General features: G+C 37.9%; 1 protein-coding gene across 2 annotated transcripts in view; it reads right to left on the bottom strand.

Moving 5' to 3' along the window:
• LOC119069403 overlaps nucleotides 1–13,176 on the bottom strand; it is a 180,482-nt gene that overhangs the window by 122,604 nt on the left and 44,702 nt on the right. The window lies entirely within an intron of this gene.

Below are 13,176 nucleotides of genomic sequence, written 5' to 3'. Positions count from 1 at the left end.
GCAAGCAGAGCAGAGTTGGTAAAAAACGGAGGACGAGATTCGGTGGAATACCGGAACCTGTCTAAAAGTATCAACAGAGCAAGGAGATCAGATGAAAGAAAATATAATGTCCAATTGGCTCAAAACATAATTGAAGCTAACTGCAATATGAAAGTCCTACGGAGAAAAATGACAAACGCCAAAAAAGAAATCTTCAAATTACGAGACAAAACAGGAACGATCCAAACGGATCGAAATGCGATATTAAACATTGCAACAGAATTTTATGAGAATTTGTTTTCTTCAGCAAGACAGAGCACAACGGAAGAAACCGAAGATAGACCAATAATAAGAAACGTGGGATCGGAGGATATGCCCGACATAACTGTTGATGAAGTCAAAGCTGCAGTAGCCGAGATGAAAAACAAAAAGTCTCCCGGAGAAGATGGTGTTCCAGTGGAAGCCATTAAACTAGGTGGAGACTCATTATTAAAGGCAATCACGGCTTTGTTTAATCGATGTCTCCAATGGGAAGAAGTACCAGAAGCCTGGGAAAATGCGGTAATTACATTGCTGCATAAAAAAGGAGACATAACAAAGCTGGAAAATTACCGACCCATAAGCCTATTGTCAACACTCTACAAGTTGTTTATGAAAATCATTACGAAGAGGAACACTAACAAGTTCGACTTCTACCAACCTGTTGAACAAGCTGCTTTCAGATCTGGTTTCAGCACAAACGACCATTTGCAGGTGATGAGAACGCTTATTGAGAAGTGTCGTGAATACAACATCGGCATAGTCTTGCTATTCATAGACTTCGAAAAAGCTTTCGATTCAGTGGAAACATGGTCGATATTGGACGCATTAGACGAATGTAGAGTAGACTCAAGGTACTCCAACACAATTCGATATGTGTACAAAAATGCTACTTCGTGTATAAAACTTCATAAGAGCACGGAGAAATTCAGAATTGGCCGAGGTGTAAGGCAGGGTGACACCATTTCACCGAAATTATTCACGGCGATTCTGCAGAGTATTTTTAGGAAGTTAAACTGGAGTAAAATGGGAATAAAGATAAATGGAGAGTACCTGAGCAATCTCCGCTTCGCTGATGACATTGTACCGATAGCAGCGAATCTAGGTCAGGCTCAGCTTATGCTACAACAGTTAAGTGAAGAGGCGAGCAAAGTTGGCCTCAAGATGAACTTATCGAAAACAAAAGTCATGACCAACATCGGGGACGATAGAGAAATCAAAATTGGTGACACTGTCATTGAACGAGTCGACAGCTATGTATATCTAGGACATAAACTGAAGTTAGGTCTGGACAACCAAACTGCAGAAATAAGACGTAGGATTGGTCTTGCATGGGCAGCGTTCGGAAAACTCAGACTAATTTTCAAAAGCAAAATGAATAATAGTCTGAAACGCAAAGTTTTCGACACTTGTGTCCTTCCAGTGCTCACTTATGGAGCGGAAACGTTAACTTTAACAAAAGCATCCGAAGATAAATTGAGAGTGACACAAAGAGCCATGGAACGGAGTATGCTTGGAATAACACTCAGAGACAGAATGACGAATCAATGGATTCGACAACAAACCAGGGTCGTTGATGTCATGGAAAGAATAGCATCTCTGAAATGGAGCTGGGCGGGACATATTGCAAGAAGGACAGATGAACGTTGGACCAAAAAGATCATGAACTGGCGACCATATAAAAGACGAGCTATAGGTAGACCACCAGAGAGATGGACAAACGGAATTAAGAATATTGCAGGTACAAACTGGCAGCAAATGGCAATGGATCGTACGAAATGGAAAGAAGTTGGAGAGGCCTACATCCAGCAGTGGATAGAAACAGGCTGAAAAAGAAGAAGAAGAATAATAATCAGCAACGAAAACACCAGCCCAAAAAGGTGGGGGTGCTGACGACATATACCTCAGTAAAATATGCTTAATCTTTGCGGTCGGAGGTACGTCACCCGTACTGATGCTGGTAATATTCACTTTCGTGATGATCGAAGATCATTTTGTGAGTGATCTGTTGATGTGTGACTAATGCTTTGAATATCCAGTAAAATTTTCAGACACCAAAGCGACCTGAGTTAAGAGTAAGTCGTTGCGTTTCTCATCATCTTTTATGGTCTCGTTTCATTAGAAAGTCAAATATTTCATTTCAGTGGTTTTTAACGGTTCTTAGATCCAGCGCAACGCACATTTAGACGCCTATTTAGCAGAACGCCTGAAGAGAATCTGGTTAGCAACCTTAAGTCTGTGCATATCGACAAAATATATCAAATTAAGACTTAACACTCTTTCTCTTAACACAAATGACGTCACGCCTTGAGAGGGGGATGTAAGGAAACATGACGGTCCTAACAACTTTGGGTCAATTTTGACCCTTTTTGCGTGACATAAATTCGATAAAATAGCGTGACGTCATTTATGTACGGCCTCTTGAAAGTGTTCAAGGGAAATATCAAAAATGCTCAGATCTGAATGCTAAACGGGCATGGACATAATGTTTACTTCCCGGTACGCCCCTTAGGATTTTGCATCTGGTGCTGATTCTATCTGCGCCTAAAGTTAGACTTCTGAATTTTGTACACATAATTCATTGTGAATGGGTTACGCCATTCATGTCATTCTTCTGTTAACGAACACAGAACACCACAACTATCCAGATTATGAAAATTGGGTACGCTTAGCTTGGCTTGGGACCGGCACTTTTATGCTACATATTGAGGAAAGATCCTTTACAGAATTTGTACTACCGAAATCAAAATTTTCCGGTAACCAAAGACTTAAAACTGTCCTCCTTGTCCATACATTTCACGGTCCTTTGTTCAGCGAAAGCTCAATTTCCTAGTGCGATGGAGAATCGAATTGAAAACCTCACACATCTTGATCTATTACTATGTAATATGTAGAGAATTATAAATAAATAGCCTCAATACAAACAACACACACTCTACGGATAATAGCAGCAGAGTCGAAATTTTGCTTGATTTTTGCAAGTGGTTCCCGTGGTCCAATCGAAAAGTGATGTATGGAGTGATGTATCCGTAGAGTGTGTGTTGTTTGTATTGAGGCTATTTAATAATAAAGAATTCGGACGTTTGTCAACATACCAACGCTGCATATTTTGGAAAGTTGTTTATCTGATGCATCATACACACTGTTGAACTTTGGGTTGAGTTGATGCAAGAGAGTTATTGACTGACTGAAATATCTACAATATAAGTGTAATGCTCTCATCGACTGAACTCAACACTGCATCCAGCTAATAGTAAAGTTGTAATTTTTGGTGATGCAATCAATAAATCGCTTTGAATGGTTTTTCTTTACGAAATTTGATAAAAATGATCGGAATGAAGAAACAGGTTACAATATTCATGTTCGATGGTAAAAAAGAGTGACCGAATGCGTTTTTCAGATAGACTCGGTGTCTAAAAATTAACTGTATTGGTGAATGTTATTGTATTGTAAGACACAGTTAGGAACATAGCATGCGACATAATTCTATGCATAAATTTAAATATTTTGATAGTAAAGCTCATTTCTATTTTTTTTTTTTATTTCTTATTATCATAAAACGTTAGTTTATCATAATGAGAATAAAACGAGGTTACTGACTCTTGGTTGTAGGAAAGTAACAAAACAAGGCATCAGAACAGTCGGAGCGTTTGCTGCGATTGAGCCCCGTACAATCCCGTAAACCTATTGCGTCCGTAACCATAATACGTTCGTAGCCCTAATACGCCTGTAACCCTAATACGTCTTCAACCCTCTTATGCGTCTGTTAACAAAATGCTTCCGTAACCCGCTTGCGTCCTTCACATTATTCCCCACCTAGCCGAAGTTGGGCATAGTCAAATTTGCTGAAAGTGTTCATTTTTAAAATTGCGCATAACGCAATTACGAAAGACCGTACGAAGTACCTCTGATTTAAAACCAACAATTTACAACATTATTTTAAGAACCCAAAATTTTTTGCCAACTTTCTATTCGGTATTCAATTATCTCTGAAATGAAACTAAAACTAGCAAAATCAGATGAGATTTGTTCGACTTATGTGCAAGAACCACTTAGGATCGATTAGCGGCCTCAGTCCAAGGACCTAATTCTAGAAATTTTTCCACAACACGCCATTTAGTGTGCAAGTACATATCAGATTTTACAAAAACTGGCGAAAACGGATGAATTTCACTTAATTTTTACCGATTTATATCGTTTTTAATAAAATCCAATATGGCCGCCGGTAGCCATTTTGTTAGGAGACCACGTCAAAATACACCACGTTCACTGTACTGCCGAGTAGCCGGATATGAGCTCACTCCAAGGGACCTAGCTTACGCTCCGGTCAACCAAATTTCGTAAATTTTCCCTGATGTACGTTCAATACCTATCTAATAAAGCAAAAGTAGTCGAAATCCGTTCAAATTTGGCCGACCTACAAGCAAAAACTCCTTCCCGCCCTGTACCTGGTTCACATCACGGGCTCTAACTCACGAGTCGGCCATCCAATTTCCATGAACTTTTTTTTGTCGATCAGCATAAACACATAGGGAACAAGAACACTTATCCGAGAGTTAGAAACTTGATTTCACCACGCGTGGTTCAGCTTCGTTCCAGATTCACGTGCCGTTGAATCTCTACAAGATAAAAAGCCACCAAAAGTTTACAGAATTTATTCTGTCCTCGTACAGGTTATCGTCGACAGTACCTCGTTCTAAGTTTCGAATTATTGATTGAAGAATCCAGTGTAGATTCAAGTCGTTGCGTTCTTAACCAGAACGTTTTTGCAAAGTGGATCATAATGGTTGCCCAAAACTCATGGATTAACATATTAGAAACCCACCACCAACTAACGAGATGGCGAAGGCAAGGGTGCCAGAGCACCGCATGACATTTCAGTCAATTAATAAACATTCAATATTCTTCCTCTTCTTCTTTTTCAGCCTGTTTCCATCCACTGCTGGATGTAGGCCTCTCCAACTTCTTTCCATTTCGTACGATCCATTGCCATTTGCTGCCAGTTTGTACCTGCAATATTCTTAATTCCGTTTGTCCATCTCTCTGGTGGTCTACCTATAGCTCGTCTTTTATATGGTCGCCAGTTCATGATCTTTTTGGTCCAACGTTCGTCTGTCCTTCTTGCAATATGTCCCGCCCAGCTCCATTTCAGAGATGCTATTCTTTCCATGCCATCAACGACCCTGGTTTGTTGTCTGTCTCTGAGTGTTATTCCAAGCATACTCCGTTCCATGGCTCTTTGTGTCACTCTCAATTTATCTTCGGATGCTTTCGTTAAAGTTAACGTTTCCGCTCCATAAGTGAGCACTGGAAGGACACAAGTGTCGAAAACTTTGCGTTTCAGACTATTATTCATTTTGCTTTTTAAAATGAGTCTGAGTTTTCCGAACGCTGCCCATGCAAGACCAATCCTACGTCTTATTTCTGCAGTCTAGTTGTCCAGACCTAACTTCAGTTTATGTCCTAGATATACGTAGCTGTCGACTCGTTCAATGACAAGTTCATCTTGAGGCCAACTTTGCTTGCCTCTTCACTTAACTGTTGTAGCATAAGCTGAGCCTGACCTAGATTCGCTGCTATCGGTACAATGTCGTCAGCGAAGCGGAGATTGCTCAGGTACTCTCCATTTATCTTTATTCCCATTTTACTCCAGTTTAACTTCCTAAAAACATTCTGCAGAATCGCCGTGAATAATTTCGGTGAAATGGTGTCAGTGTCACCCTGCCTTACACCTCGGCTGATTATGAATTTCTCCGTGCTCTTATGAAGTTTTTTTACATGAAGTAGCATTTTTGTACACATATCGAATTGTGTTGGAGTACCTTGAGTCTACTCTACATTCGTCTAATGCGTCCAATATCGACCATGTTTCCACTGAATCAAAAGCTTTTTCGAAGTCTATGAATAGCAAGACTATGTCGATGTTGTATTCACGACACTTCTCAATAAGCGTTCTCATCACCTGCAAATGGTCGTTTGTGCTGAAACCAGATTTGAAAGCAGCTTGTTCAACAGGTTGGTAGAAGTCGAACTTGTTAGTGTTCCACTTCGTAATGATTTTCATAAACAACTTGTAGAGTGTTGACAATAGGCTTATGGGTCGGTAATTTTCCAGCTTTGTTATGTCTCCTTTTTTATGCAGCAATGTAATTACCGCATTTTCGGATTTTACTTACAACGATATAAATCAGTTCAAATCGAGGTTCAAATGATAATAACAAAGCTGTTGATCAGTGGGACCTGATTGGTTATATGTCTGGGGTTTTTTAGGAATCTTATAAATGGACAATTATAATATAACTGTATTGAACTATATATAGAGCTATTTTGAGTAATATAATAACATATTTATAAAATGTGTATAACAAAATATAGCGGTTAAAAGTTGCTTACATAGTACATTTTCTAACATGATATCAAAAAAATAAATGGGCAGCAGAGATGAGAATAAAGATGGGTCGGCGTCAGATCATGTTTTTTAAATTACAGTCGAAGAAATTTAGTTTTCGGGTTTTCCAAAGGTATTAATCTTATTTAACCCACACTTTATCCCACAACAATGGAATCCACAAATTTAAATTTAGTTAACTCAGCGGTCGCAATGACGGCGCTGCAGTCACGATTTCAAAATGTGATATAGGGTGGATAAACTAAATTCTGGTTTTAGCTACATTTTCTCTTGGTTTTTAATTATTACATCAGGCTTCTAAATTAAAAGTACCTTTATGCAATATAAACCGTTTGAGTTTGAAAAAAGATGTTTTGTATCAGTGAACGATATAGGAAAGCGTTCAGTACGTCTCAACATACAAAAGAACGTAAAATTTAATTGTACATTTAGCCACCCTACGTCCGTCATCGCTTCTATTGTCTTCAAAAACATATTGTGTGCTTGTCATGATATGTATCAGACGTTTGTTTATTTATGTGTCTCATCTAAAATGCTGGCCAGCAAAATTTTGATCATTAAATTCAACGGCCAAATTGATCTAAATGTTAAAATAATTGTGAATAATAGTGAAGTTAATGTGGTTTTGTTTTCTCTTCATAAAGGAATTTGCATCAGTTCGATGTAAAGTGCGGAGCACCATTAGAAAAAAAAACTTGTCGCTGAAGAATGATCAAAAAGTTGCTGGACGCAGTAGCTACAATTAATGCTTTGCAGGATATACAATAAAAATTAGAGAAATACCAAGAGCCGTCCATTTGAAATCTTCACAATCATCATTTCAACTAAAGGCTTTTTTTTAAACGAAACGCAGATTCGGAACATTCTTTTTCGCCAAATTGTAATTGGCATAGGAAATAAATTCAACTCTTTGTATAAGTGAAGCTCATGATTGAGCTCAATCATGAAAACAGAATCTGGTCAGGAATAAGATAAGAATATGAATATATGACGTACTTCAAAGTTCCTGATTTATAATCCTGAGATGCCTGCTCATGCAATTATGCGATTTACGATTTCCAAAGAATTTTAATATCAACTTTTAGACAAAATAACAATTTCCAAGTCTGTTTTCTATTTGATTTATTTGATGTATTTCCGACCTCGTTCTAGGGTAATAAAATTTTCTGTGGATTATTTGTAACTTCATGAAAATATTAAGATGGAAAACCTCAGAAACATTCACATAAAAATTATGCTTTCCTAACTAATGTTGAAATAGCCGTTTTGCACTCATTAGGAACTTAGGAAAATAACTACTGGGCAGTCGAGACGGTTTACTTGTAGTCCGAAATTATATTTCGGCTTCGTAGAACACAGATAAATACAAGAGAGAGGAATTATATGATATGCAGTACATACTGTCCCGTACAATCTTTTTCTAAATAAAAGTTATAGTCAAATCGACAATATTGTATTGTTTGGCGATTTGTCATATTTTGGAGTTTCTTCACACTTTGGCGATTTTTCTTGACAATTCATCATATTTAGTTGATTTGTTAAATCATCAAGAAAAGTCTCAGAAGTGTGAAGAAACGCCATAAAGACAAATTTTCAATTCTCTATGATCCTTGGAGTTTCTTTACTCTTTGGCGATATTTCTTGGTTTTTCTTCACATTATGGCGATTTTTCTTGTTGATTTAACAAATCAACCATAATGATGAATTGCCAAGAAAAATCGATAGAGTGTGAAGAGAAGAAGAGAAAAATCGCGAGAGTGTGAGGAAACGCCAAAGTGTAGAAATACGTTTTTGAAATGTCTCTACATTATCTTTCGTAAAATGATAGTGTCCTCGGGATCTTTCGTTAAAGTATGAATTCCCTAGGATCGAACAAGATGCCGTTACCTGACGTAAAATAAGAGTTTCCTTAGGATCGAACCAGGCAGCATTTCGTAACTTTTATAAAAGGATAGATTCACTAGCTTCGAACAAATAACGCCTTTTAGATAAATTTCGTAAAAGGATAAATTTCCAAGGATTTGTTTAATCACCACGAAGAATCGCCAAAGTGTGAAGAAACGCAACAAAGACAAATTTATCATTCTTTGTTTTTGCCGGCGTTTCTTCATCCCTTGCCAATTTTTTATTTTTGGCGATTCTTCATGGGAATCATGATTAATGACGGCTACGAGCTTTAGCGAAAACGAATGAGATGTTCCGATCCGAATCTGCGAGCGAACTTCCGTTTCGTTAAAAAAAACCTTTAGTTGAAATGATGATGATGAAGATTTCAAATGGACGGCTCTTGGTGTTTCTCTAATTTTGATTCTATATCCTGCAAAGCATTAGTTGAAGCTATTGCGTCCAGCAACTTTTTGATCATTCTTCAGCGACAAGTTTTTTTTTCTAATGGTGCTCCGCACTTTACATCGAACTGATGCAAATTCCTTTATGAAGAGAAAACAAAACCACATTAACTTCACTATTATTCACAATTATTTTAACATTTAGATCAATTTGGCCGTTGAATTTAATGATCAAAATTTTGCTGGCCAGCATTTTAGATGAGACACATAAATAAACAAACGTCTGATACATATCATGACAAGCACACAATATGTTTTTGAAGACAATAGAAGCGATGACGGACGTAGGGTGGCTAAATGTACAATTAAATTTTACGTTCTTTTGTATGTTGAGACGTACTGAACGCTTTCCTATATCGTTCACTGATACAAAACATCTTTTTTCAAACTCAAACGGTTTATATTGCATAAAGGTACTTTTAATTTAGGAGCCTGATGTAATAATTAAAAACCAAGAGAAAATGTAGCTAAAACCAAAATTTAGTTTATCCACCCTATATCACATTTTGAAATCGTGACTGCAGCGCCGTCATTGCGACCGCTGAGTTAACTAAATTTAAATTTTTGGATTCCATTGTTGTGGGATAAAGTGTGGGTTAAATAAGATTAATACCTTTAAAAAACCCGAAATCTAAATTTCCTCGACTGTATATCACAAATATCACGAAGTGGCCTTGCTTGTGATCTCAGAAAGCTCAAAATTCAACGCTAGCCAAACTTTGTTTTTCATATAAAGCACAAGTGGAGAGAGCAGTTGTCATTGCGTTTCTATTTACAGAATTTGACCAATGTGTTCATTGAATACTGTTCAGCCTAAGTGACTCGAAAAACAACTTGGTGAAGGTTTAACGAAAATATGTCGCTGACAGTTCGACGCATTGGCGGCTCACTGGCCCGCAAGGAGTACATTTCTGTAAATCTGCATACATCTCAGCCTTTTTGTTTTCATTTCATTGATTTAATTTGTTTTGAATAACCATAGCACAAACAAGAGTTTACTAAATAAACGACAGAATATCTATAAACAAACGGTTTTGTTGTGAATAAAAAAAGAAAAGAAATGTGATCCAAATTTCACCAATTCTTGTTGTGAGTATATACAAACCAATTTACAAAATAATACTTTCCATAAGCTCATTAGTTTTTAATACGCTAAAGAAGAACACATATTGGAATGTCGCTTATTTTTTGAACAAAAGCAACAACAAAATGAGAATAAATAAAGCAACAAACGTTTTGATTATTATTGTTTGAATTGTTACGAGACTGGAGGCGCATTCAAATTTAAATTCACGACACCAAACTCTTAAAAGAGATGAATATTAATATACAAAACGCTTACGATAAAACAGAGAAACAAAGAAACGCATGTTTGATGTACATGGCCCGTACGACTCCTCATTTTATTAGAATAAAATTGACTTTCAGAGATTTCAAAACGGTATTAGCGGAGTCATACCGTTTTGAAATATCTGAAACTATGACATAGTCTTTGTCAGTCTGTTATCCAAATGTTACTAACGGTGTGACAGTCGAAAATGGAAGCATATACCAGCTCATATACCAAAGGAATCGTAATGGGTACCAAGTGGTGGTACCACTTTTGTTCAAATTAAGTTTGGTAAGTCATTTTTTGTAAAAATTAGACGTGGCGTTAAGGAGTCTTTAACATATAATACATCTAATTTTTTCAGAGAATGACATTATGAAATAAGAAATTCTCAAAAAACATTTGACAGTGAGACACTTTAAATGTTAAAGACTGTAGCTACTAGCCACCAAATTTTTGGTTCCTTTGTGTTATCTTTTGAGAATCATTTCTTAAATATTAGGCCCTGACAGTACTCTTACCCAAACCTATCCCTTAGAAATTTCACAATAAACAATTGAGGGAGTGACGACAACAATCGCCACAATATATAACCACTCAGGGCCTACACCTATAAAAATTTTGTCCAGCTCAGCTGTAGTCGTTGTACGAATGTACTGTACAAATAGAGTTGGGGGGTTTCGAAAGAAGTTGTAGATATGAGTATGAAAATAGACTTTGTGTACTTTAAATGCCCCAAATGTGCGTATTTTTTAGCCCCGTACGAAGTACTGGGGGCTTATAAGATTAATATGCCGTTTGTAACATGTTGAATTGGAAGCAGACGGTAAGGGCAAAGCATTTGTCTATGTTCATAGATAACGAATCCGCAATAAAAAAATGTCCGTCTGTCCGTCTGTCCGTGACCCCTCTAGCTTGAGTAAATCACAACCTTTCTTCAAAATTCTTTTTTTCCCCGATTGGTATCGACAAAAGTAAGGTCAAGTTCGAAAATGGGCATGGTAGGGTCGGATCTTCCAGAGCTAGGGCCCTATAGGTGTTTTTCAGTCTTTCGACGATATCTACCGAAATACGCACGCAATAGCTGCTTGTGATATATCAAATGAAAGGTATTGACGAGTAGAACAAAGTCGCTGAACATTGTTTTTGGGAGATGCAACGCGGGCTTGCCGGGAGGGCTCAAAGAACGTTACTCGGTCCTAAGTGTTTTTTGCACATAAATCGAGTAAATCTCATCCGATTTTGCTAGATTTAGTGGTTTATGGAAGGTAATTGAATACCGAAAAGAACGTGGAGAAAAAAGTTTCAAATTTGGGCCCTTGGACTAAGGCCGCTACTCGGCCCTAAGTGTTTTTTGCACATAAATCGAGTAAATCTCATCCGATTTTGCTAGTTTTGTTTCATTTGATAGATAATTGAATGCCGAATAGAATTATGGCAAAACAAGGCATCAGAACAGTCGGAGCGTTTGCTGCGACTTAGCCCCGTACGACCCGTAATCCTATTTCGTCCGTAACCATAATACGTCCGTAGCCGTAATACGCCCGAAACCCTAATACGTCTACAACCCTCTAATGCGTCTGTTACCAAAATGCAAGTCAAGTTAGGCATGGTCAAATTTACTGAAAGTGTTCATTTTTAAAATTGCGCATAGCGCAATTACGAAAGCCCGTACGAAGTACCTCTCAAATAAAACCAACAATTTACGACATTATTTTAGAAACCCAACATTTTCTGCCAACTTTCTATTAGGTATTCAATCATCTCTCAAATGAAACAAAAACTAGCAAAATCGGATGAGATTTACTCGATTTATGTGCAAAAAACACTTAGGGCCGAGTAGCGGCCTTAGTCCAAGGGCCCAAATTTGAAACTTTTTTCGCCACGTTCTTTACGGTATTCAATTACCTTCCATAAAAAACTAAATCTAGCAAAATCGTATGAGATTTACTCGATTTATGTGCAAAAAACACATAGGGCCGAGTGGCGGCCTTAGTCCAAGGGCCCAAATTTGAAACTTTTTTTTGCCACGTTATTTTCGATATTCAATTACCTTCCATAAAAAACTAAGTCTAGCAAAATCGGATGAGATTTACTCGATTTATGTGCAAAAAACCCTTAGGGCCGAGTAGCGGCCTTAGTCCAAGGGCCAATATTTGAAACTTTTTTCGCCGCGTTATTTTCGGTATTCAATTACCTTCCATAAAAAACTAAATCTAGCAAAATCGGATGAGATTTACTCGATTTATGTGCAAAAAACACTTAGGGCCGAGTAACGACTTTGAGCCCTCCCAACAAGCCCGCGTTGCATCTTACCCAAAAACAATGTTCAGCAACTTTGTTCTACTCGTCAATACCTTTCATTTGATATATCACAAGCAGCTATTGCGTGCGTATTTCGGTGGATATCGTCGAAAGACTGAAAAACACCAAAGGGCCCTAGCTCTGGAAGGGACGCCCCTACCATGCCCATTTTCGAACTTGACCTTACTTTTGTCGATACCAATCGGGGAAAAAAAAGAATTTTGAAAAAAGGTTGTGATTTGCTCAAGCTAGAGGGGTCACAGACGGACGGACGGACGGACGGACGGACGGACGGACATTTTTGGCCCCGTACGAAGTACTGGGGGCTTATAAGATTAATATTCCGTTTGTAACACGTCGAATTGGAAGCAGACAGTAAGGGCGAAGCATTTGGTTATGTTCATAGATGACGAATCCGCAATAAAAAAAATGTCCGTCCGTCCGTCTGTGACCCCTCTAGCTTGAGTAAATCACAACCTTTTTTCAAAATTCTTTTTTTCCCCGATTGGTGTCGACAAAAGTAAGGTCAAGTTCGAAAATGGGCATGGTAGGGTCGGGCCCTTCCAGAGCTAGGGCCCTATAGGTGTTTTTCAGTCTTTCGACGATATCTACCGAATTACGCACGCAGTAGCTGCTTGTGATATATCAAATGAAAGGTATTGACGAGTAGAACAAAGTTGCTGAACATTGTTTTTGGGTAAGATGCAACGTGGGCTTGTTGGGAGGGCTCAAAGGTCGTTACTCGGCCCTAAGTGTTTTTTGCACAT

Source organism: Bradysia coprophila (genome assembly GCF_014529535.1).
Source record: "Bradysia coprophila strain Holo2 chromosome X unlocalized genomic scaffold, BU_Bcop_v1 contig_34, whole genome shotgun sequence".
Taxonomy (NCBI): domain Eukaryota; kingdom Metazoa; phylum Arthropoda; class Insecta; order Diptera; family Sciaridae; genus Bradysia; species Bradysia coprophila.
The sequence above is the reverse complement of the archived record's forward strand: the minus strand, read 5'-3'. Positions and strand labels throughout refer to the sequence as shown.